Below are 25,620 nucleotides of genomic sequence, written 5' to 3' on the forward strand. Positions count from 1 at the left end.
CAAGTTACTGGTAATAGCAGGATAAATGATCAAGTTACTGGTAATAGCAGGCTAAATGATCAAGTTACTGGTAATAGCAGGCTAAAGTTGGCTGGTGTTTCTAGCTCTTCAATCTGCGGCAGAGCAATTGAGTTAATTCAGAGATAAAATCTTCACTTCAGTCTAGGAATTAGCTGAACATTTGAATTTTCTTCCTTGCTTATCCAGTCATTGGTGTCTTAAAGGTACAGTATGATTAGGTTTGTGTGTGGAAGTTTTCTTGTAAAATGTTACAGTATTTTCAGATTTTTTAAAGGTTGTTTTTATGAATCCTTATGAAAACTTGTCTCCATTAGAAATATATGTGAATGGTTCTTCGTCAAGTACTTTTAGAAAGATAATGTGTCAAATTTACAAAGCCTTTGTTTTTCTTAAATGCAGGTGTTTAAGCATTGTAAAGACATGTAGTAAAATGTGTGAAAGACAAAAACAGCTGTTGTAAATTTGGCCCAATATTTTGGTTATGTGCAAATTAATTTTAAAATAGTGTTTTGAGTTTATTGTTTTTTTAGTTAATGGCAGTTGAAAATGACCTGTTCTAATCTGAATGACATAACAAATTCAAGCTAAAATTTCTACGCAAGACGTTTTCACAAGATCTTGACAGTATGCTCCCATGTATCACTGTCAGGATGTAATGTTTCTGCTAGAAATGTTTTTGGATATGGTGCTATGGAATCAAATGCAACCACAGTCAACAGGGGGTATGGGAGCCTTCCCCAGAAAAAGATGGGTTAGGATTAACCAAATCATAAGAGTTATTATTTTTGTCAAAAGGTTAACTTTAAAAAAAACAAATCTGCCAAACATTTGGGTATGGCACCATACCTGTTTTAGCCTCTGGCCTGCGGTTATATATCTTTTCTACTTAAAGGAAAGGAATATCTGTAACAACACCTTAGCAAATTTGAAATTTATGTTTGCTTTAGCATCAGATTATTTTGACACTTAGCCAATAGATAGAAAGATGGGCACACCCATAACTGCTGTACTGTGAAAGTACTTACTAATATAGCACAAACCAAATGTGTAACACTGGTCAGAGTCTTTCATTCCCAGTCTGCAGGTCGTCGCAGTAAGACGTGTTTGTGCACACTGCACATGCTTTCACGGCTCGACTTGGGGATCCTTCACTTTTGTTGTTTTTGTCAACGAAGTGGAGTTTTCTATTGGGATGTATGCGGCCATTGGAACTGATTGAACGCTGGAACGCTTCTCGTTTTAACAGTCTGCACCACCAGGTTGGATTCATTTTTAGCGAGATTCCTTGCCTCCACGTCATTTCTCCGTCTGACTATGTTGACTTGTATTTTTCGTGACTCGTATGACGGCCATTCTGCAGAACGCCACGGTTGTTCGCGTTTAGTCTCTACATGTCCAAACCTGTCCTAGCAGCACTGGAAGATTGACTGCCCCACTCTAAGAAGAAATAGGAAGCGGGGTCGGCCCCTACTGCTCTTTTCTAGACTTTACTTTGTTTTATTGTGATACCATCTCGTATCCTCCGGAGTCGGGGCCCGTCCGCACCACTATACCAACCCATGATGACTGGACTATACCCTAGTCTGATTTTCTCTCTCGTTCAGATGGATCCGGCTTCTCAAGATCTGTATTTCAGCACAGCACTACACCTTCAACGTCTATTGACTGTCAATATAGGGGTTTTCTTGACGGGATGCAACCCATCTCGTCCCTACAAGCTGTGCACCCTAACGGCCTTAACGAGGCCACTCACGTGGACATATAGATCGGACTTTAAAACTTTTAGACCTTCGTTCAAAAGTTTGTCGAAATTACTTTCTTTTTTTAATACTATTAAATAGTCCGATCCTCTCTTCTTTCTCTTATTTATTTTTGGACTGTCCTTCTAAAATACTCCAAATTATATAAATATTCGACCGAGCAGTCAATTATTTTTATTTCTGGCTTGTAAATTTTTAATTTTTTTTTTTTTTTTTTTAAATTCTATTAACTTTTTTTACTAATTGCTATTTTCAAAATTCGGCCCATTGTCAACTCTAATCCCTGCCCCCCTCCATCCCGAGTCAGGCCACCAATCTTATCTAATTTTGACCACCCGATCTAATCTAGCGACTAAATTTAATAGTAGAATTATCTTTATTAATTATATTAGAAATGCGCATCAAAATTTTAAAGGCCCACTATTTAATTTTTGGATGTAAATTTCAAAATTGTCTGCTAATTTTTTTTCTGTCCCGGGACAAATCCAGAAACAGGCCTCGGGACGGACATGCTCGAAACTCTAGTGGTATATGAGCATGTAAAAATTATTCGCACTTGCACTCATCTCAAAGGATCTATCAGTGGTGTGGGGTATTGATCCATTCACCATCACCCCTCAGTTGGGTACTGTACCACTACTATATCATATGCTAATAACGTGTAAAAATTCAATTGACTTGGTCTTCCCAAGAGCTTCCTCATGTCCCCTGTAACGTCCAGACATCTTGCTTTGGCCTAAGTTGTCTGCTTCTTTCCTAATTTGTATTCATTGCTTGCTGCGTGGAATCCTGGCGTTAAAGCTTTAATGTGCTGTGTTGTGTGGTGGTGTGAGCCGCATTCATCAATTTGTATTCATTGCTTGCTGCGTGGAATCATGGCGTTAAAGCTTTAATGTGCTGTGTTGTGTGGTGGTGTGAGCCGCATTGATCAATTGGTCTTTGACAACTCACGAGTACTAGAGATTCATCAGCTGAGTTCGGTAAGGAGATAAGTGGCCAGACACAAACTATGGCCGTTTTTGTCACAAACACTAAAATACCATAGATATCTGTGTGTATGTGTTTGCTGCAGACACAGTTGACTGCGTGTTGAGGTATGCTTTTGTGATGTCTTTCACTATCTTCTTTCATATTCTGGTCTAAGTAATGATTGTTTCTCAATGTGGTCGATTTCTTACTGTTCGGGCTTTTCTTCTTTCTGCTTTTTAAATGTGGTTTTCTTAGTGCGTTGGACTTTGTTTTAAGTTACTAAAAATATACTGTTATGCTGCAATGTTGTGGTATGGATTTGTTATATTTTTGGTTTGGTTTCTTCTTTCTTTTTTTAAAAATGTGATTTTCTTGGGTTTTCTTAATGCTTTGGACTTCATTTTAATTTCTTAAAAATATACTGCAGTGTTACAGTGTAGTTTTGTATGTGTAATATTTTTGGTTTGTGTCTGATTCTGTTTCAGTTTTGTTGGTGTTAAATGTTTATAAGGATTATACATATGTTTGTTGCTTATGTTAATGGTTCATTTGATTGTTCTGTTTGTGTTACTGTTTGATTATTTATTGCTTTTGTTAGGCTCCCTGTTTTGTTTATGTTTTATTACTTTTGTGGTGTTACAAAGGTTTTGGAAGTGTTAGACTCCTTGTGAATACATGCTCTGTAATATTTTCTAATGTTTCTCAGAAATATAAAATTACACAACCTGCATGTTTTGAATGTTGACAAGAAATATTAACGTAAATCTTTAAGCCAGTGTTTTGTTGGTAACCAGCGAGCATTTAATGTGAATTAAAGATTGGTTTCTACAGAAAGACGCCTTGTGTTAACATAGCTTTACACTGGAGTGGCGGTCTGTTTGTGCAGTTCTTCGTTGTCAAGCAGTTACTGGTATAACAGTATATTATTGTGCCACTGTCGGCTTTCTTGGCTGGTCGGAGACTTGATGAAACCACTGGATAGCTTCTGTCAATATTTACATAGGAAACACTTCTGTATGCAAATAGAAATGTGGTACATATTTAAATTTAGTATTCTTTTTTTTAAATCTGTTTTCTCCATATTTAGTGTTTGTTCATGTACTAGTTATCAGAAGAAGTGTTGTGAAGGACATTAATTTATATTGACAATATGTATGAAATTTTATTTTCTTGATGAAATATATGTACCGGTACATGCATTTAGAATCAAAATATTAAATTGTGTCATTAATTTCATTCTGGTTGGATGTTTTTATGATGGGGGGGGGGGGGGGGGGGGGGGGGGGTTAACCCATTATCCAAATGCTTTCTACACATAGTTTGGAGTATGTACATAATGATTTAATCTAATGTTACTTGTTAGTCTGACTGCTTCATTTATTTCACATGTGTTACTAGGAATCTAACGCTGAAATTCAACTGGAAAGTGCATTAGCAGTAATGATGAAATGTTTTATTTAATACAGATGAAAATGGCTAATGTTTTATTTAATACAGATGAAAATGGCTAATGTTTTATTTAATACAGATGAAAATGGCTATGTTTTATTTAATACAGATGAAAATGGCTAATGTTTGTGTGGGAAAAACGGTGATATTTACTAAAACTGAACATGGGGGTGCCCTTCATATTAGATTTGAGTGTCAAGTCAAGCTTAAATTTCAAAAATGAACCTACTAAACGATTATGCATCTTCTTTTTTAAATGTCATTCCATTTGTTATTCTATTCCAAATACCAGCATGTTCTAATGTTAAATATAGTGAAGAAAGGCTGGTTTGGATTTGAAGATCAAGGTGACCTATGATTGTCAAAATAAACTTGCAAAAGATTGTGCATCCTCCTTTTAGTGCAAACAGACACCTCATAGATGATTTAGCCAAAATATTTTAAGAGCTTCAGCATTTTCCAATTATCAGACTGAGTATGGTGGACAGTGGCCATCCTGGATTTGAATGTGAAGATGATCTCAAATTACAAAAATAACCCCACAAGAAGATTTGACACTCTCACTGTAATGGAAATGGATCTCTTATTAAAAATAACCACACAAGACGATTTAATACCTTCACTGTAATGGAAATAGATCTGTTATTCATGATTCTAACTCACTTGTTAAGTGAGAAGTGGAAATCATTTTAGTTTTCAGTATGGCCAATGTATTTGACCCTCTGGGCTAAATTGTTTCAAAAGGTCTCAGATATTTGAAATACACTTTAAATTGTTATGGAACATCCAAATATGATCCCACCAACATGAATTATGATGTTTGCAGCTAGAACAACTGATAGAAACCTGCTCTAGTGGGATTCGAATCTGCTTCTTGAACAGAGATGTACGGTAATACCCACTTAAAACTAAACACTGAAATGATAGAATTCTATACTGCAGTCAAATAAAGTTAATTTTACTGAATTTGAAATTTAATGTATTTTGTGAAGAAAGCTAAGATGAGATAGAAATCAGACAGATGATGCCTGTAACATTGATAATAAGTCATGGGGCCACATGTGATGTTAATATTGCTGACTCGTGGCACATGGGGCCGGCCACATGTGATGTTAATATTGCTGACTCATGGCACATGGGGACGGCCACATGTGATGTTAATATTGCTGACTCGTGACACATGGGGCTGGCCACATGTGATGTTAATATTGCTGACTCGTGGCACGTGAAACAGCCACACATGGACTTTAATATTTTAACCAGTGCACCGGGTTTTAATCTGAAACGTCCTTATTGACACAGTTAAGTAGGAATATCTTTAATCAGTTAAGTTAATCAGCTTACGTTTGATGTAAGAATGCACTAATGTTTGGTTCGTTCAAGGAATAAGAAAATGTTTGCCAACATCGATTGATCAATAAGACATTTACTGCAGCTTTAGTCACTTTAGATTATTTTACGAGTCAAATTGAAAGTTGTTTTTGTGCCTTAATCAGAGTATTTGAAAGTTGTTTTACCAAAGCAATGCGAAACAAAAATATTTTATGTGATTTCCTAGACAAGTTATTACCTGCTAAATTTGGTATCAGTTAATAACCATATTTATTGGTTTATTACCTTTCTATATTTTTTTCATATAATTAATTTAAATTTTCATTTTAAAAGCTGAGATAATGGTATTTTGATTGGAATACATTACTCTGGACTAAGTTAAGTTTGCAGTCTGTAAATGTTGCAGAATACAAAACATTATAGGTATTGGTTCGATGGTGGTGTTTTCAGAATACAAAACATTATAGGTATTGGTTCGATGACGGTGTTTTCAGAATACAAAACATTATAGGTATTGGTTCGATGGCGGTGTTTTCAGAATACAAAACAATATAGGTATTGGTTCGATGACAGTGTTTTCAGAATACAAAACATATTATAGGTATTGGTTCGATGGCGGTGTTTTCAGAATACAAAACATTATAGGTATTGGTTCGATGGCGGTGTTTTCAGAATACAAAACATTATAGGTATTGGTTCGATGGCGGTGTTTTCAGAATACAAAACAATATAGGTATTGGTTCGATGGCGGTGTTTTCAGAATACAAAACATTATAGGTGTTGGTTCGATGGCGGTGTTTTCAGAATACAAAACATTATAGGTGTTGGTTCGATGGCGGTGTTTTCAGAATACAAAACATTATAGGTGTTGGGTCGATGGCGGTGTTTTCAGAATACAAAACATTATAGGTGTTGGGTCGATGGCGGTGTTTTCAGAATACAAAACATTATAGCTGTTGGTTCGATGGCGGTGTTTTCAGAATACAAAACATTATAGGTGTTGGTTCGATGGCAGTGTTTTCAGAATACAAAACATTATAGGTCTTTGTTCGATGGCGGTGTTTTCAGAATACAAAACATAGGTCTTGGTTCGATGAGTGTTTTCAGAATACAAAACATTATAGGTGTTGGTTCGATGGCGGTGTTTTCAGAATACAAAACATTATAGGTGTTGGTTCGATGGCGGTGTTTTCAGAATACAAAACATTATAGGTGTTGGTTCGATGGCGGTGTTTTCAAAATACAAAACATTATAGGTGTTGGTTCGATGGCAGTGTTTTCAGAATACAAAACATTATAGGTCTTTGTTCGATGGCGGTGTTTTCAGAATACAAAACATTATAGGTCTTGGTTCGATGACAGTGTTTTCAGAATACAAAACATTATAGGTGTTTGATGGCGGTGTTTTCAGAATACAAAATGTTATAGGTATTGGTTCAATGGCGGTGTTTTCAGAATACAAAACGTTATAGGTATTGGTTCGATGGCGGTGTTTTCAGAATACAAAACATTATAGGTATTGGTTCGATGGCGGTGTTTTCAGAATACAAAACGTTATAGGTATTGGTTCGATGGCGGTGTTTTCAGAATACAAAACGTTATAGGTATTGGTTCGATGGCGGTGTTTTCAGAATACAAAACATTATAGGTATTGGTTCGATGGCGGTGTTTTCAGAATACAAAACGTTATAGGTATTGGTTCGATGGCGGTGTTTTCAGAATACAAAACGTTATAGGTATTGGTTCGATGGCGGTGTTTTCAGAATACAAAACATCATAGGTATTGGTTGGATGGCGGTGTTTTCTCAAGAACGGTGTCCGACCCACCAAACGTGGATACACACACTGACAAAGAACAAGTGAAAATCATCAGTCATTGGTGTCAATCAAAGGTCAACACACTGCTGTTTGCTGTCTAATACTCAGTTATTTTGACACTTGGTCTATAATAATAGACTCCCATCATGTGCTGTCATGTGGAATAGAAAAAAGTACACCAAATGTGGTGGAAATTTCCACCATCGAGGGTGTACTTTTTCTATCCCACATGACCGCATATGATGGAATCTTTTTCTTCCATCCATTCGATAAATAAACCATTATTTTGCACGAACAAATAAAGATGGCTGAAAACGTAACTTCTTTATTTGACTGTTCATTATAAATAATCTACACTATCATATTTTCCGCGTCTGTTTCACGTGTTAAATAAAATTTAACACTATTAATTAACAAGATAGCTTTTATAATGAAGGTTTTAATAACAAAATATCAATCTAAAACTAACCAACTTGCATTGATGTGATGTCGTATATTACCGATGCCATAATACTCCCCATGTTAAATTCAGTGACGTCATAGCCCATGCAAGACAGATTTATTCCACATGGGCTGATGTCATGGAATGGGTCTGTTTTGCATGAAGAATATAGATGTATATGATAAGAGGGCTAAGCTCCACCCCCACCCCCCACCCCACACCCCACACACCCCACCCCACACCCCACCAATCAAACTTTTTTAACTATTAAATTTAATAAAATTGTACATACATACATGTATACATACATAGTGTGGGTTGCAAACAAATGTAATTTCAACCCTTGCAGTGTAATGAAAAATCATTAGAGTAGCAAATCTCATTTAATTGTCGATACACTTCAGTAAATTACAAAGTATTAAATAATTACTCTAACCATAAACCAAAACTTGTTACCATGGAAATAATGATTTAGCTATTAGCATTAGTTTTTGATGTTACTAAGTATTACTAAGTGTTTTCATCCGCTTACTTTGACTTGCGTTTTCTGAGGTCTTGTTGATTTGTGTTAAGAATCAATCGGCGTTGAGAATCATTTGACGTTACGAATCAGTCGGTGTGTTAGTGCTTTTCTCCGATTGGGGGATTTGTCGCCTGCCAGTCCTTCCTGCTGCTGGATTTAGTCGTGAAAGGATTGAAAATCTCAGATTGTCACAGACTTACTGGCTTTAATAACTTTAGCCAGTTTAATCTGCAAGAAATACCATTTTAGAAACCCAACAAATTCTAAAGGTTATGAGATTGAGCTCTCGGTTTCTTTCTCTTTTTTTAAACTTTGTTTCTTTTCATGTAAAACTGTTTCAATACTTTTTTTACATTATGAGATAACCTATTTTGCTAATTAAATGACTAGAAATCACAGATACAAACAAATGTTAGTACATTGAAAACCATCTAAACTGGATCATGCTGGTGACCTAATATTTATCTGATTTAGACAGTGTCGCATTTAAGAATTTAGAAAATTCTACCATAAAACTTGGCCAGTTTTGACGGGATTTCGGTTTGTTCCAAGTCCAATTTTCACTGTATATAGTTAATTACAATTTTCATATTCTGGTCATTGTGTTCAGTGAATATTGAACTATATTATTAGTGAAGGATTACGAATGTTAGTAATTTAAAACATTTATTTATATTATGTGAACTATTTGTAAAAACTGTGTGGGTAACAGTCTTTTCTCATTCTTTCTGTATTCTGCATATTACCATTTACATTAAAATATGCTCACAATATCACCAAAGGGAATTGATATTTATATTAAAATATGCTCACAATATCACCACAGGGAATTGATTTCGTATGAGAATCTAGCTATGTTGACTTGGTATTTTTATTACAGCAGTGGATCGTGGTTCTTGTAGAATATTAACTCAGTTACACACAGTCTGAAGCGTTGAGTAATGCACTGATTAAAGTAACATTGATTTCTTTCTCTAAGTTGCCGTGACGATTGTGGCCTCCATTGTGGCCACCAAGATTCATTTGTAGGAAAACCTCACTCTTACAGATCTTGTAACAGTGCACAAAGAAAACCAGTATTGATTTTGTGTCTCCACACGGGAAATTATTTTGTTAAATACATTTTGACATGAGATAATGGATACAGAAAAAACTTGAATTATTACAAATGACATTTTAATTTCCCAGTCATACAACCCACACGCACTAAGACTCGTCAAATTATTGTGGCTACTTCTGATGTGGAACCTATACTGTTTATAATGCAATGTATTTCGTGTAAGTTATTTTAATTTGAAGATTTTATTTGGAAATATTTGTTTTTGATATTCATGATTTGTGTTTGAGAATTTGTATTTGAATATATATGACATCTGTCTAGTAGATGGACATATGTGATATCTGTATTTGAATATATGTTTTATTGTATTTGTAGGTTTGAATTTGAAATTGTATTAGAGTTGTTGATGTTTGTTTGGGTGGGTTTTTTGTGGGTTTTATGGTGAGGTTTGGGGGGCGGGGGGGTTTGGGGGGTTAGCATCTTGAAAGTAATGTTAATTAGCAGGGCTAGCTCTGGTACTTGCAAAATTCACCAATTGAGAATTTTTAAAAGTACTTGGTGAATTTTAATTTAATTTTGCAAAATAATTTCATGTAAAAATTGACAAATCACTCAAAGTTAGCCCTGATTAGGAAGCTAAAATTGAAGATTTATTTTACATAGTTTTCTTTAGAACTTTTAAATTAAAATAAAGTCATTATGAATCATTATTTCTTAGTGGGTTTGTTTTGTTTGTGCATTTTTTCCCCCTACATCATACAATATAATATACTGTTCAAAAAAAGAAACGCAAAAGGGTACAAATGGGTTATAACTCCGATTTTATGTTTCCTACCGGTTCATGCTTTGTGAATATAAGGTCATTGCATGTCCCAAACACATTCCCACGGTTACATTCGATAAAACGCAGCTACTGTACAATAAAGTTCCAAAATGTGAATATTCGCAAAAACGCAGCCACGTGCAAACCATGTCACCACTGCACGTGCGTTGTCTGCACGTGCAACATGAACACCGACAGTATAAAAGTGCAGGGTGTTCGCTTGCCTGGCCTCTGTATCTGGCCGACAGTTGACAATCCAGGACATGCCACGTCTCAGTGAACCGCAGAGAAACAATGCCATCGGCCGACTAGACGCAGGCGAATCCAGAACGGCCGTTGCCAGGGCATTCCATGTGTCCCCAAGCACCATCTCCAGACTGTGGGACCGTTACCAGCAACATGGGTCAACACGTGACCTCCCTAGATCCGGTCGACCACGGGTCACTACCCCCGGGCAGGACCGCTACATCCGGGTACGCCACCTTCGGGAACGATTGACTACTGCCACCTCCACAGCCGCAGCAATACCAGGTTTGCGCAGGATATCCGACCAGACCGTACGGAACCGCCTACGTGAGGTAGGAATTCGTGCCAGACGTCCAGTTCGAGGTGTCATCTTAACACCACAACACCGTCGACTCCGACTGCAGTGGTGCCAGATTCATCGACAATGGCCTCAACTGCGATGGAGACAGGTGTGGTTCAGTGACGAGTCCCGATTTCTGCTCCGACGTCATGATGGAAGATGTCGCGTGTATAGGCGTCGTGGTGAACGTTATGCGGCAAACTGCGTGCAGGAAGTGGACAGATTCGGCGGGGGTAGTGTCATGGTGTGGGCAGCCATCTCACACACTGGCAGAACTGACCTGGTCCACGTGCAGGGCAACCTGAATGCACAGGGCTACATTGACCAGATCCTCCGGCCACACATCGTTCCAGTTATGGCCAACGCCAACGCAGTGTTCCAACATGACAACGCTAGGCCTCACACAGCACGTCTCACAACGGCTTTCCTACAGAACAACAACATTAATGTCCTTCCTTGGCCATCGATATCACCGGATTTGAACCCAATTGAGCATCTATGGGACGAGTTGGACCGACGCCTCCGACAGCGACAAACACAGCCCCAGACCCTGCCCGAGCTGGCAGCAGCCTTGCAGGCCGAGTGGGCCACCATCCCCCGGGACGTCATCCGTACTCTGGTTGCTTCAATGGGCAGGCGGTGCCAGGCAGTTGTCAACACACGCGGAGGCCACACCCGGTATTGACTCCAGATGACCTTGACCTTGGTGGTGTGTCCTATCACTTACTCACAATGGACTAGAGTGAATTGTGAACAATCCTGCAACATTTGGTAATTATCGGACTCACCATTCAATAATTAAATCAATTCTCCAAATGTTACGACAATGTGGTTTTGCGTTTCTTCTTTTGAAGAGTATATATGTATACACTTTGTTCGTACATGTTTTCTGTGTTGCTAAAAAGGATTGTACTTCAGTGTCAATAGTTATTGTTTTAAAAATACACTTAAAGATGTGCCAATGATAGATTACTTTGTAATCCTTGTCATGTGAAATATTTACTTGGTGACAGACCATAATTAAAGAACTTGTATTAAGCAATGCGTAAACTGAGGATTATTTGTTAAGTTAAATTGAGTTGAAATTCATAATGTTTTGTTTATTTTTATCCTTCAGGAAACCCAGAATGATGGCTTTCATCACCAACATGTGACGTTTGTGTTTTTGCTGGTTGTTTGGATGACGTACAGTCTGTTGCAGCAGAAAATGTGATCACCTTGTTACCAGCTGAAGACCACACCTCCTATTGTTTGATCTGGCTTCCAATAGATGACCAGTCGCACAGTGGACCGCAAACCAATCCATAATGATGCCGGCTGTACAAGTAGTTAGTCAAGATGACATGAAATGGATATCCATCAGTGTCAAATTGTTTCCAGCTGGGAAGAATTCATTAGGCTAGGATCCGAGCACCTCATTCAGTGGACATCTTGTGTCCTAATCCTGCCTGCTCGTTAGCGTGTGTTGGAGGCGGCTCTTTCTGGCAGGCTGCTGCTGTCATGATTGCTGATTAGCGGTGTTTGGGAAAATATTTACAGAACTCCAAGCTTAGGGTTTTTTCACCATCTAATTTCGCCAAATAGTCCTCTTCAAATAAAACTAATGACATATGGATTAGGCAGAAACGGAGAGTGGATGTCATTCTTTATTAATGATTGGATAGAGAATGCAGTAAAACTTAGAATTTCTTTGGTTGACCTTGCACTTAATTATAAAGAAATAAAGTATAATGCAGGATTTGTGCAGTATATTCAGGGGTATTATTAAGACCATGTTAAGTTTCAGTTCACGACATTGAACCAGCATCCTTCTGTTTAACTTTATTACACCAATCATGATGACATGTTTGAGTGACCATCTTTACATGTCATCTCTTTACCATTATTAGGTCTTTTGGCACTTTAATTATTTAACGCTATTAAATTCATCTGTATTATTAAATCAGGATATATTGGAACCAACAGAACTTTTAGCTGTTTTACCATTATTAAAGTCATACTAATCATTCAGTCAGAACATATTTGAACCATCTGCAGTTGAACTCTTACCATTATTAAAGTTATACTAATCATTCAGTCAGAACATATTTGAACCATCTGCAGTTGAACACTTACCATTATTAAAGTTATACTAATCATTCAGTCAGAACATATTTGAACCATCTGCAGTTGAACTCTTACCATTATTAAAGTCATACTAATCATTCAGTCAGAACATATTTGAACCATCTGCAGTTGAACTCTTTTACCATTATCAACATCATCCTAAGCATCATCAGTTCGGGACAATTTCGAGCCCTCCTATTTGTGAAGTTTGAGTGATTACCATCATGAAACTAGTGCAGCCAGTGAGTGAGAGCAACCTAACCAACATGAGCTCCCTCCCCGACCTGACTCTAGTCAGCCTGCTGACCGCGGTGACCCCGACTGGCCTGGACAACTCGTCCGTGACGATGCCCCCCGGCCACCTCAGCCGCACGTCAGTCAACGCGCTGATGTACATTGTGGTGGTGCTCTTCTTCTACTCGTTCAGTCTGGTCGTGCTCATGGTGAAGTACGTGCGGCGCGAGAAGGAGGAGGCCGACCTCAGACACTACTATTACGAGTTCGTGTCCCGCGACCGGTTCCACTCGCCGTCCTTCCAGAACAAGGTCTACATGGAAAGCGTGCTGGGGACGCAGACAGACAAGTTGTGCAAACCGGGGCCAGAAATAAATGGAAACACCATCGTCTGTGATGGGGCCTTGTTGCAGGATGAGGCGGTGGTCGTCAAACTGTTGCCAAACAGGCACGAGACGCTCGTTTGATGAAGGGATGAGCTATTTGAAAGGGTGTGATCTGGACATTAAATTAAAATGTATAAATGGGTTTGAAAATTATAAATGAAAATGTTGTATTTGAAAAGAGCAAAGTGTTGTGTTCGAAAACGTTCAGGTTCTTGAAATAGGAAAAGCATCGTGTGGAAACAGACATCAGCAACAGACTGTCAATGAAAGTTGGCTTCAATGTCGACAGATTGATAAGTTTAATTTTGTACTGGAAGATGAAGGCAGATGATGTTATGTTTTAGAAATGGAAATATCAGATCCATTGCTCTTAACCTCATAGTTTCAAGCCAGAAAAACTCTCTTTTTAAATATTATTTACCAAATGTATACAGCAAACCCATGAAAAAGGTCTGAATTAGAAATAATGTTTTACAGTTGTGATTGGCTAAGTGTGCAATATTAAATACAATTATTTTTGTAACTATGGCTTTGCAGATCAGGCTTCATTTGCCTTAGAATTTGCTAAAATCAAGAAAGTCTATGCTCTGTTAGATGGAAATGAATGTATAAACCATCTGCTCTCTCCATGCTATTAAATAGAATTTGATGTGGGAAATGTTTAGCTTATAGTTTATATTCTAATTTAAAAAAAAAAAAAAAAAAAGGTATTTTTTTTAAATACTCCCATAAAATAATTGCAAATTCTGATTGCACATCGACTTACTAAGAGATAAAGATGGATATAAATTATTCATCAGGAGTATTGTTCAGGGTCAGCATTTTACAACTTTTTCTTTTCATAAAATGACGCGGACCACTTTTCAAGATTCCGGCCAAATTTGTCAATCATATTTCATTGTGTGTAAGTAAATACTACTGAGTATGTTGTTCACAGTTGTAGACTGGTACTGGTCTACAGACTGTGGTTGAGACAAACAGGTCTAAACATCTAGACAACTAAGAAAAACATCCTGTTAACAAACTCATTAAATATTTGTACAACAGGTGAACGCAGGTGTTTTGTATTGATTGTTGCTTCTTTTGTTTTCTCATTTCTAATTAATCAGACATTATTAATATGGTGTTCAGTGCAAGAAAGAAAGTAGAAAGATTCAACTATAAACAAATGCATCTTTCTGTAACACCAGTAGCATATTAATAGACGAAAAACAGTTTTTATGATTTCCGTGCTACTCTAAAACTTGGTCTTTGTTCTTTAATGAGGGGATGGGACGTAGTCCAGTGGTAGAGCACTCACTTGATGCGCAGTCAGTTTGGGATCAATTCCCTTCGGTGGGCCCATTGAGCTATTTTTTCGTTCCAGCTAGTGCACCACAATAGGCCATGGCATGTGCTATCCTGTCTGTGGGATGGTGCATATAAAAGATCCCTTGCTACCAATGGAAAAAATGTAGTGGGTTATCTTTCTAAGACTATATGTGAGAATCACTAAATGGTTGAAATCCACTGGCCGATGATTAACAATCAATGTGCTCTAGTGGTGTTAAACAAGAACAACATTGCTCTTTGATGAAGTGCACACACTGATCCTCACTGTTTAAGACCCTGCACATTTTTCTGGATTTTCTTTTCATCTTTGTTTATATATGTGTGGGTGTGTTAACCATCTATTCAGTATTATTTATTATGTATACTGAATCGATTGCTTTTCTACATTATTCAACTTCCAAATCCCTCTAGTGTAGCACAGAAATGGATAATATGGTGTTATAATTTACATTTGATAGCAGTCTTTATCATATTCTGTGCCGCCTTGTTCATGATTGGATCTGTGTAGGATGCATTACATGAGTAATTGTTTACACAGGTCATTAGACTGTCAAGTATGTAAATGTCAAGTATGTAAATAGTATCACTTGATCACTGGAGCTGGACTGACATAAGGATCGGGGCCCATATTTTTGAAGCAATCTTAGCCTACAAAATCGTAAAACTATCATAAGCTATGAGGTAACTATGATGTTCTGTAGTGACATCGGAACCTGCGATGGTTTTACGATTTCGTAGAGCTAAGATTTCTTTGAAAATCGCTAGCCAGGATGAGGACATTTGTTAAATGTTGAGCAAGAAGCTTCAGCCTCGTTCTGTTATGCGACATTCAACCGTTTTATTTCTGAAGTCCGTCTCAGTCAGCAGTGCTCACTACAGGGTGCTTGGTCGCAGGATCAAACCTTAGTGGACCCATTCTGATTTGGGGTTTTACCAGTGTCAACCAGTGCCCTATAACTGGTACATCAATGGGCATTGTATATGCTGTCCCGTCTGTAGGAAAGTCCACACATGTAATGGGAAAATGTAGCAGGTTTCTTCCACGTGTCACAATAATCACGTTTGAAATCTGTTCGTCAATTCATTGATGTGCTCTAGTGACGTCACTGTACAAAACAAACTTTTAACTTTTCTCAAGCAGACCGCCTAATGGAGTAATGCCTGCCATTTTTCCTGAATGTCCAATATTGCTATTGATTTACTCTCTTGTCTAAACATTTGGGAGACTAGCAGATGATTTTCAACATACATGAAAACTTCTTAAGATGGTTGTTTGTGGGGGTTTTTTTGTTTGTAACCCAATTATGTAAATATTGACGAAATTACTGTAAAATGTAGCTGTAAGTTACAACACATCCTTTGTAGTTGAGTTGTAACAAGGGGAACATATGGGACTGTTCAGGCCCATTGGGCTAGTTCTCATTTCAGCCAGTGCACCACAACTGATATATCAAAGGTCATGGTATGTGTTATCCTGTCTGTGGGATGGTACATATAAAGATCTAATAATCAAAAAGAGTAGCCCATGAAGTGGCAACAGCGGGTTTCCTCTTAATATCTGTGTGGTCCATAACCAAATGTCCGACGTCATATAACCGTAAATAAAATGAGTTAAACATTTCCTTCCTTCCTTATGTGACTGTACAAGACTGGTTTGTTAGTATTTGTACGATTTAATGTGTACGATTTAATGTAGGCTTTCTCACAAGTAATAAAATAAAATGGGTAAAACATTTCCTTCTTTCCTTATGTGACTGTACAAGACTGGTTTGTTAGTATTTGTACGATTTAATGTGTACGATTTAATGTAGGCTTCTCACAAGTAATAAAATAAAATGGGTAAAACATTTCCTTCCTTCCTTATGTGACTGTACAAGACTGGTTTGTTAGTATTTGTACGATTTAATGTGTACGATTTAATGTAGGCTTTCTCACAAGTAATAAAATAAAATGGGTAAAACATTTCCTTCCTTCCTTATGTGACTGTACAAGACTGGTTTGTTAGTATTTGTACGATTTAATGTGTACGATTTAATGTAGGCTTTCTCACAAGTAATAAAATAAAATGGGTAAAACATTTCCTTCCTTCCTTATGTGACTGTACAAGACTGGTTTGTTAGTATTTGTACGATTTAATGTAGGCTTTCTCACAAGTAATAAAATAAAATGGGTAAAACATTTCCTTCCTTCCTTATGTGACTGTACAAGACTGGTTTGTTAGTATTTGTACGATTTAATGTAGGCTTTCTCACAAGTAATAAAATAAAATGAGTAAAACATTTCCTTCCTTCCTTATGTGACTGTACAAGACTGGTTTGTTAGTATTTGTACGATTTAATGTGTACGATTTAATGTAGGCTTTCTCACAAGTAATAAAATAAAATGGGTAAAACATTTCCTTCCTTCCTTATGTGACTGTACAAGACTGGTTTGTTAGTATTTGTACGATTTAATGTGTACGATTTAATGTAGGCTTTCTCACAAGTAATAAAATAAAATGGGTAAAACATTTCCTTCCTTCCTTATGTGACTGTACAAGACTGGTTTGTTAGTATTTGTACGATTTAATGTGTACGATTTAATGTAGGCTTTCTCACAAGTAATAAAATAAAATGAGTAAAACATTTCCTTCCTTCCTTATGTGACTGTACAAGACTGGTTTGTTAGTATTTGTACGATTTAATGTGTACGATTTAATGTAGGCTTTCTCACAAGTAATAAAATAAAATGGGTAAAACATTTCCTTCCTTCCTTATGTGACTGTACAAGACTGGTTTGTTAGTATTTGTACGATTTAATGTGTACGATTTAATGTAGGCTTTCTCACAAGTAATAAAATAAAATGGGTAAAACATTTCCTTCCTTCCTTATGTGACTGTACAAGACTGGTTTGTTAGTATTTGTACGATTTAATGTGTACGATTTAATGTAGGCTTTCTCACAAGTAATAAAATAAAATGAGTAAAACATTTCCTTCCTTCCTTATGTGACTGTACAAGACTGGTTTGTTAGTATTTGTACGATTTAATGTGTACGATTTAATGTAGGCTTTCTCACAAGTAATAAAATAAAATGGGTAAAACATTTCCTTCCTTCCTTATGTGACTGTACAAGACTGGTTTGTTAGTATTTGTACGATTTAATGTGTACGATTTAATGTAGGCTTTCTCACAAGTAATAAAATAAAATGGGTAAAACATTTCCTTCCTTCCTTATGTGACTGTACAAGACTGGTTTGTTAGTATTTGTACGATTTAATGTAGGCTTTCTCACAAGTAATAAAATAAAATGAGTAAAACATTTCCTTCCTTCCTTATGTGACTGTACAAGACTGGTTTGTTAGTATTTGTACGATTTAATGTGTACGATTTAATGTAGGCTTTCTCACAAGTAATAAAATAAAATGGGTAAAACATTTCCTTCCTTCCTTATGTGACTGTACAAGACTGGTTTGTTAGTATTTGTACGATTTAATGTAGGCTTTCTCACAAGTAATAAAATAAAATGAGTAAAACATTTCCTTCCTTCCTTATGTGACTGTACAAGACTGGTTTGTTAGTATTTGTACGATTTAATGTGTACGATTTAATGTAGGCTTTCTCACAAGTAATAAAATAAAATGAGTAAAACATTTCCTTCCTTCCTTATGTGACTGTACAAGACTGGTTTGTTAGTATTTGTACGATTTAATGTAGGCTTTCTCACAAGTAATAAAATAAAATGAGTAAAACATTTCCTTCCTTCCTTATGTGACTGTACAAGACTGGTTTGTTAGTATTTGTACGATTTAATGTGTACGATTTAATGTAGGCTTTCTCACAAGTAATAAAATAAAATGGGTAAAACATTTCCTTCCTTCCTTATGTGACTGTACAAGACTGGTTTGTTAGTATTTGTACGATTTAATGTGTACGATTTAATGTAGGCTTTCTCACAAGTAATAAAATAAAATGGGTAAAACATTTCCTTCCTTCCTTATGTGACTGTACAAGACTGGTTTGTTAGTATTTGTACGATTTAATGTAGGCTTTCTCACAAGTAATAAAATAAAATGAGTAAAACATTTCCTTCCTTCCTTATGTGACTGTACAAGACTGGTTTGTTAGTATTTGTACGATTTAATGTAGGCTTTCTCACAAGTAATAAAATAAAATGGGTAAAACATTTCCTTCCTTCCTTATGTGACTGTACAAGACTGGTTTGTTAGTATTTGTACGATTTAATGTGTACGATTTAATGTAGGCTTTCTCACAAGTAATAAAATAAAATGAGTAAAACATTTCCTTCCTTCCTTATGTGACTGTACAAGACTGGTTTGTTAGTATTTGTACGATTTAATGTGTACGATTTAATGTAGGCTTTCTCACAAGTAATAAAATAAAATGGGTAAAACATTTCCTTCCTTCCTTATGTGACTGTACAAGACTGGTTTGTTAGTATTTGTACGATTTAATGTAGGCTTTCTCACAAGTAATAAAATAAAATGAGTAAAACATTTCCTTCCTTCCTTATGTGACTGTACAAGACTGGTTTGTTAGTATTTGTACGATTTAATGTGTACGATTTAATGTAGGCTTTCTCACAAGTAATAAAATAAAATGGGTAAAACATTTCCTTCCTTCCTTATGTGACTGTACAAGACTGGTTTGTTAGTATTTGTACGATTTAATGTGTACGATTTAATGTAGGCTTTCTCACAAGTAATAAAATAAAATGAGTAAAACATTTCCTTCCTTCCTTATGTGACTGTACAAGACTGGTTTGTTAGTATTTGTACGATTTAATGTGTACGATTTAATGTAGGCTTTCTCACAAGTAATAAAATAAAATGGGTAAAACATTTCCTTCCTTCCTTATGTGACTGTACAAGACTGGTTTGTTAGTATTTGTACGATTTAATGTGTACGATTTAATGTAGGCTTTCTCACAAGTAATAAAATAAAATGAGTAAAACATTTCCTTCCTTCCTTATGTGACTGTACAAGACTGGTTTGTTAGTATTTGTACGATTTAATGTGTACGATTTAATGTAGGCTTTCTCACAAGTAATAAAATAAAATGGGTAAAACATTTCCTTCCTTCCTTATGTGACTGTACAAGACTGGTTTGTTAGTATTTGTACGATTTAATGTGTACGATTTAATGTAGGCTTTCTCACAAGTAATAAAATAAAATGAGTAAAACATTTCCTTCCTTCCTTATGTGACTGTACAAGACTGGTTTGTTAGTATTTGTACGATTTAATGTGTACGATTTAATGTAGGCTTTCTCACAAGTAATAAAATAAAATGGGTAAAACATTTCCTTCCTTCCTTATGTGACTGTACAAGACTGGTTTGTTAGTATTTGTACGATTTAATGTGTACGATTTAATGTAGGCTTTCTCACAAGTAATAAAATAAAATGAGTAAAACATTTCCTTCCTTCCTTATGTGACTGTACAAGACTGGTTTGTTAGTATTTGTACGATTTAATGTGTACGATTTAATGTAGGCTTTCTCACAAGTAATAAAATAAAATGGGTAAAACATTTCCTTCCTTCCTTATGTGACTGTACAAGACTGGTTTGTTAGTATTTGTACGATTTAATGTGTACGATTTAATGTAGGCTTTCTCACAAGTAATAAAATAAAATGGGTAAAACATTTCCTTCCTTCCTTATGTGACTGTACAAGACTGGTTTGTTAGTATTTGTACGATTTAATGTAGGCTTTCTCACAAGTAATAAAATAAAATGAGTAAAACATTTCCTTCCTTCCTTATGTGACTGTACAAGACTGGTTTGTTAGTATTTGTACGATTTAATGTGTACGATTTAATGTAGGCTTTCTCACAAGTAATAAAATAAAATGAGTAAAACATTTCCTTCCTTCCTTATGTGACTGTACAAGACTGGTTTGTTAGTATTTGTACGATTTAATGTGTACGATTTAATGTAGGCTTTCTCACAAGTAATAAAATAAAATGAGTAAAACATTTCCTTCCTTCCTTATGTGACTGTACAAGACTGGTTTGTTAGTATTTGTACGATTTAATGTAGGCTTTCTCACAAGTAATAAAATAAAATGGGTAAAACATTTCCTTCCTTCCTTATGTGACTGTACAAGACTGGTTTGTTAGTATTTGTACGATTTAATGTGTACGATTTAATGTAGGCTTTCTCACAAGTAATAAAATAAAATGGGTAAAACATTTCCTTCCTTCCTTATGTGACTGTACAAGACTGGTTTGTTAGTATTTGTACGATTTAATGTGTACGATTTAATGTAGGCTTTCTCACAAGTAATAAAATAAAATGGGTAAAACATTTCCTTCCTTCCTTATGTGACTGTACAAGACTGGTTTGTTAGTATTTGTACGATTTAATGTGTACGATTTAATGTAGGCTTTCTCACAAGTAATAAAATAAAATGGGTAAAACATTTCCTTCCTTCCTTATGTGACTGTACAAGACTGGTTTGTTAGTATTTGTACGATTTAATGTAGGCTTTCTCACAAGTAATAAAATAAAATGGGTAAAACATTTCCTTCCTTCCTTATGTGACTGTACAAGACTGGTTTGTTAGTATTTGTACGATTTAATGTAGGCTTTCTCACAAGTAATAAAATAAAATGAGTAAAACATTTCCTTCCTTCCTTATGTGACTGTACAAGACTGGTTTGTTAGTATTTGTACGATTTAATGTGTACGATTTAATGTAGGCTTTCTCACAAGTAATGAAATAAAATGGGTAAAACATTTCCTTCTTTCCTTATGTGACTGTACAAGACTGGTTTGTTAGTATTTGTACGATTTAATGTGTACGATTTAATGTAGGCTTTCTCACAAGTAATAAAATAAAATGGGTAAAACATTTCCTTCCTTCCTTATGTGACTGTACAAGACTGGTTTGTTAGTATTTGTACGATTTAATGTGTACGATTTAATGTAGGCTTTCTCACAAGTAATAAAATAAAATGGGTAAAACATTTCCTTCCTTCCTTATGTGACTGTACAAGACTGGTTTGTTAGTATTTGTACGATTTAATGTGTACGATTTAATGTAGGCTTTCTCACAAGTAATAAAATAAAATGGGTAAAACATTTCCTTCCTTCCTTATGTGACTGTACAAGACTGGTTTGTTAGTATTTGTACGATTTAATGTGTACGATTTAATGTAGGCTTTCTCACAAGTAATAAAATAAAATGGGTAAAACATTTCCTTCCTTCCTTATGTGACTGTACAAGACTGGTTTGTTAGTATTTGTACGATTTAATGTGTACGATTTAATGTAGGCTTTCTCACAAGTAATAAAATAAAATGGGTAAAACATTTCCTTCCTTCCTTATGTGACTGTACAAGACTGGTTTGTTAGTATTTGTACGATTTAATGTAGGCTTTCTCACAAGTAATAAAATAAAATGAGTAAAACATTTCCTTCCTTCCTTATGTGACTGTACAAGACTGGTTTGTTAGTATTTGTACGATTTAATGTGTACGATTTAATGTAGGCTTTCTCACAAGTAATAAAATAAAATGGGTAAAACATTTCCTTCCTTCCTTATGTGACTGTACAAGACTGGTTTGTTAGTATTTGTACGATTTAATGTGTACGATTTAATGTAGGCTTTCTCACAAGTAATAAAATAAAATGGGTAAAACATTTCCTTCCTTCCTTATGTGACTGTACAAGACTGGTTTGTTAGTATTTGTACGATTTAATGTGTACGATTTAATGTAGGCTTTCTCACAAGTAATAAAATAAAATGGGTAAAACATTTCCTTCCTTCCTTATGTGACTGTACAAGACTGGTTTGTTAGTATTTGTACGATTTAATGTAGGCTTTCTCACAAGTAATAAAATAAAATGGGTAAAACATTTCCTTCCTTCCTTATGTGACTGTACAAGACTGGTTTGTTAGTATTTGTACGATTTAATGTAGGCTTTCTCACAAGTAATAAAATAAAATGGGTAAAACATTTCCTTCCTTCCTTATGTGACTGTACAAGACTGGTTTGTTAGTATTTGTACGATTTAATGTAGGCTTTCTCACAAGTAATAAAATAAAATGGGTAAAACATTTCCTTCCTTCCTTATGTGACTGTACAAGACTGGTTTGTTAGTATTTGTACGATTTAATGTGTACGATTTAATGTAGGCTTTCTCACAAGTAATAAAATAAAATGGGTAAAACATTTCCTTCCTTCCTTATGTGACTGTACAAGACTGGTTTGTTAGTATTTGTACGATTTAATGTGTACGATTTAATGTAGGCTTTCTCACAAGTAATAAAATAAAATGAGTAAAACATTTCCTTCCTTCCTTATGTGACTGTACAAGACTGGTTTGTTAGTATTTGTACGATTTAATGTGTACGATTTAATGTAGGCTTTCTCACAAGTAATAAAATAAAATGGGTAAAACATTTCCTTCCTTCCTTATGTGACTGTACAAGACTGGTTTGTTAGTATTTGTACGATTTAATGTGTACGATTTAATGTAGGCTTTCTCACAAGTAATAAAATAAAATGGGTAAAACATTTCCTTCCTTCCTTATGTGACTGTACAAGACTGGTTTGTTAGTATTTGTACGATTTAATGTGTACGATTTAATGTAGGCTTTCTCACAAGTAATAAAATAAAATGGGTAAAACATTTCCTTCCTTCCTTATGTGACTGTACAAGACTGGTTTGTTAGTATTTGTACGATTTAATGTAGGCTTTCTCACAAGTAATAAAATAAAATGAGTAAAACATTTCCTTCCTTCCTTATGTGACTGTACAAGACTGGTTTGTTAGTATTTGTACGATTTAATGTGTACGATTTAATGTAGGCTTTCTCACAAGTAATAAAATAAAATGGGTAAAACATTTCCTTCCTTCCTTATGTGACTGTACAAGACTGGTTTGTTAGTATTTGTACGATTTAATGTGTACGATTTAATGTAGGCTTTCTCACAAGTAATAAAATAAAATGGGTAAAACATTTCCTTCCTTCCTTATGTGACTGTACAAGACTGGTTTGTTAGTATTTGTACGATTTAATGTAGGCTTTCTCACAAGTAATAAAATAAAATGGGTAAAACATTTCCTTCCTTCCTTATGTGACTGTACAAGACTGGTTTGTTAGTATTTGTACGATTTAATGTAGGCTTTCTCACAAGTAATAAAATAAAATGGGTAAAACATTTCCTTCCTTCCTTATGTGACTGTACAAGACTGGTTTGTTAGTATTTGTACGATTTAATGTAGGCTTTCTCACAAGTAATAAAATAAAATGGGTAAAACATTTCCTTCCTTCCTTATGTGACTGTACAAGACTGGTTTGTTAGTATTTGTACGATTTAATGTGTACGATTTAATGTAGGCTTTCTCACAAGTAATAAAATAAAATGGGTAAAACATTTCCTTCCTTCCTTATGTGACTGTACAAGACTGGTTTGTTAGTATTTGTACGATTTAATGTGTACGATTTAATGTAGGCTTTCTCACAAGTAATAAAATAAAATGAGTAAAACATTTCCTTCCTTCCTTATGTGACTGTACAAGACTGGTTTGTTAGTATTTGTACGATTTAATGTGTACGATTTAATGTAGGCTTTCTCACAAGTAATAAAATAAAATGGGTAAAACATTTCCTTCCTTCCTTATGTGACTGTACAAGACTGGTTTGTTAGTATTTGTACGATTTAATGTAGGCTTTCTCACAAGTAATAAAATAAAATGGGTAAAACATTTCCTTCCTTCCTTATGTGACTGTACAAGACTGGTTTGTTAGTATTTGTACGATTTAATGTGTACGATTTAATGTAGGCTTTCTCACAAGTAATAAAATAAAATGGGTAAAACATTTCCTTCCTTCCTTATGTGACTGTACAAGACTGGTTTGTTAGTATTTGTACGATTTAATGTGTACGATTTAATGTAGGCTTTCTCACAAGTAATAAAATAAAATGAGTAAAACATTTCCTTCCTTCCTTATGTGACTGTACAAGACTGGTTTGTTAGTATTTGTACGATTTAATGTGTACGATTTAATGTAGGCTTTCTCACAAGTAATAAAATAAAATGGGTAAAACATTTCCTTCCTTCCTTATGTGACTGTACAAGACTGGTTTGTTAGTATTTGTACGATTTAATGTGTACGATTTAATGTAGGCTTTCTCACAAGTAATAAAATAAAATGGGTAAAACATTTCCTTCCTTCCTTATGTGACTGTACAAGACTGGTTTGTTAGTATTTGTACGATTTAATGTGTACGATTTAATGTAGGCTTTCTCACAAGTAATAAAATAAAATGGGACTAAAAACAACAATTTAGTCTAAAAAAATTAAACAAAAATAAATTAAATTTGATAGCTGAAAAACTGCATCTCTAAAATCATATTTCATGGGAGTAAATTTTAGTAATGAAAATTGATCCTAAAATTGATTAGACAGTAAAATTATTGGTTCAGATTAGATTTCAGATTGCCCATTTAGAAGAGTAATTGTAAATCAATGTTTTATTGGAGATAATTATGAATGGCTTCCATCATGATGCTCTCAAGTGGCACTGTTTGCAGTATATCGATTGTGCTAGTTGGATGTAAAATATGTACTGGTGCAAAAAGATAAATAAAATGATCACAGTAAATCACGGTTTCAGTTGCCAAGACAACATACCTATACAGTGTGTTGACATCATGATATGTGTTATTTTTTTCTTTTTGACTAGTGTCAATATATATATATATATATATTTTTTTTTTAATCATTTGGTATGTGCTGTCCAGTCTTGGGACATAAGTTTTTT

General features: G+C 35.2%; 1 protein-coding gene across 1 annotated transcript in view; it reads left to right on the top strand.

Annotated features, from left to right (window-relative positions):
- Nucleotides 1-14,561, top strand: part of LOC121375895 (general transcription factor 3C polypeptide 3-like) — a 97,903-nt gene extending 83,342 nt beyond the window's left edge. The window contains exon 26 of the mRNA XM_041503585.1: nucleotides 11,901-14,561. The gene's annotated coding sequence lies outside the window, so the exon portion shown is untranslated. The remainder of the gene's footprint in view (nucleotides 1-11,900) is intronic.
- The last annotated feature ends 11,059 nt before the right edge of the window (nucleotides 14,562-25,620 follow it).

This window comes from Gigantopelta aegis, chromosome 6 (assembly GCF_016097555.1).
Source record: "Gigantopelta aegis isolate Gae_Host chromosome 6, Gae_host_genome, whole genome shotgun sequence".
Taxonomy (NCBI): Eukaryota; Metazoa; Mollusca; class Gastropoda; order Neomphalida; family Peltospiridae; genus Gigantopelta; species Gigantopelta aegis.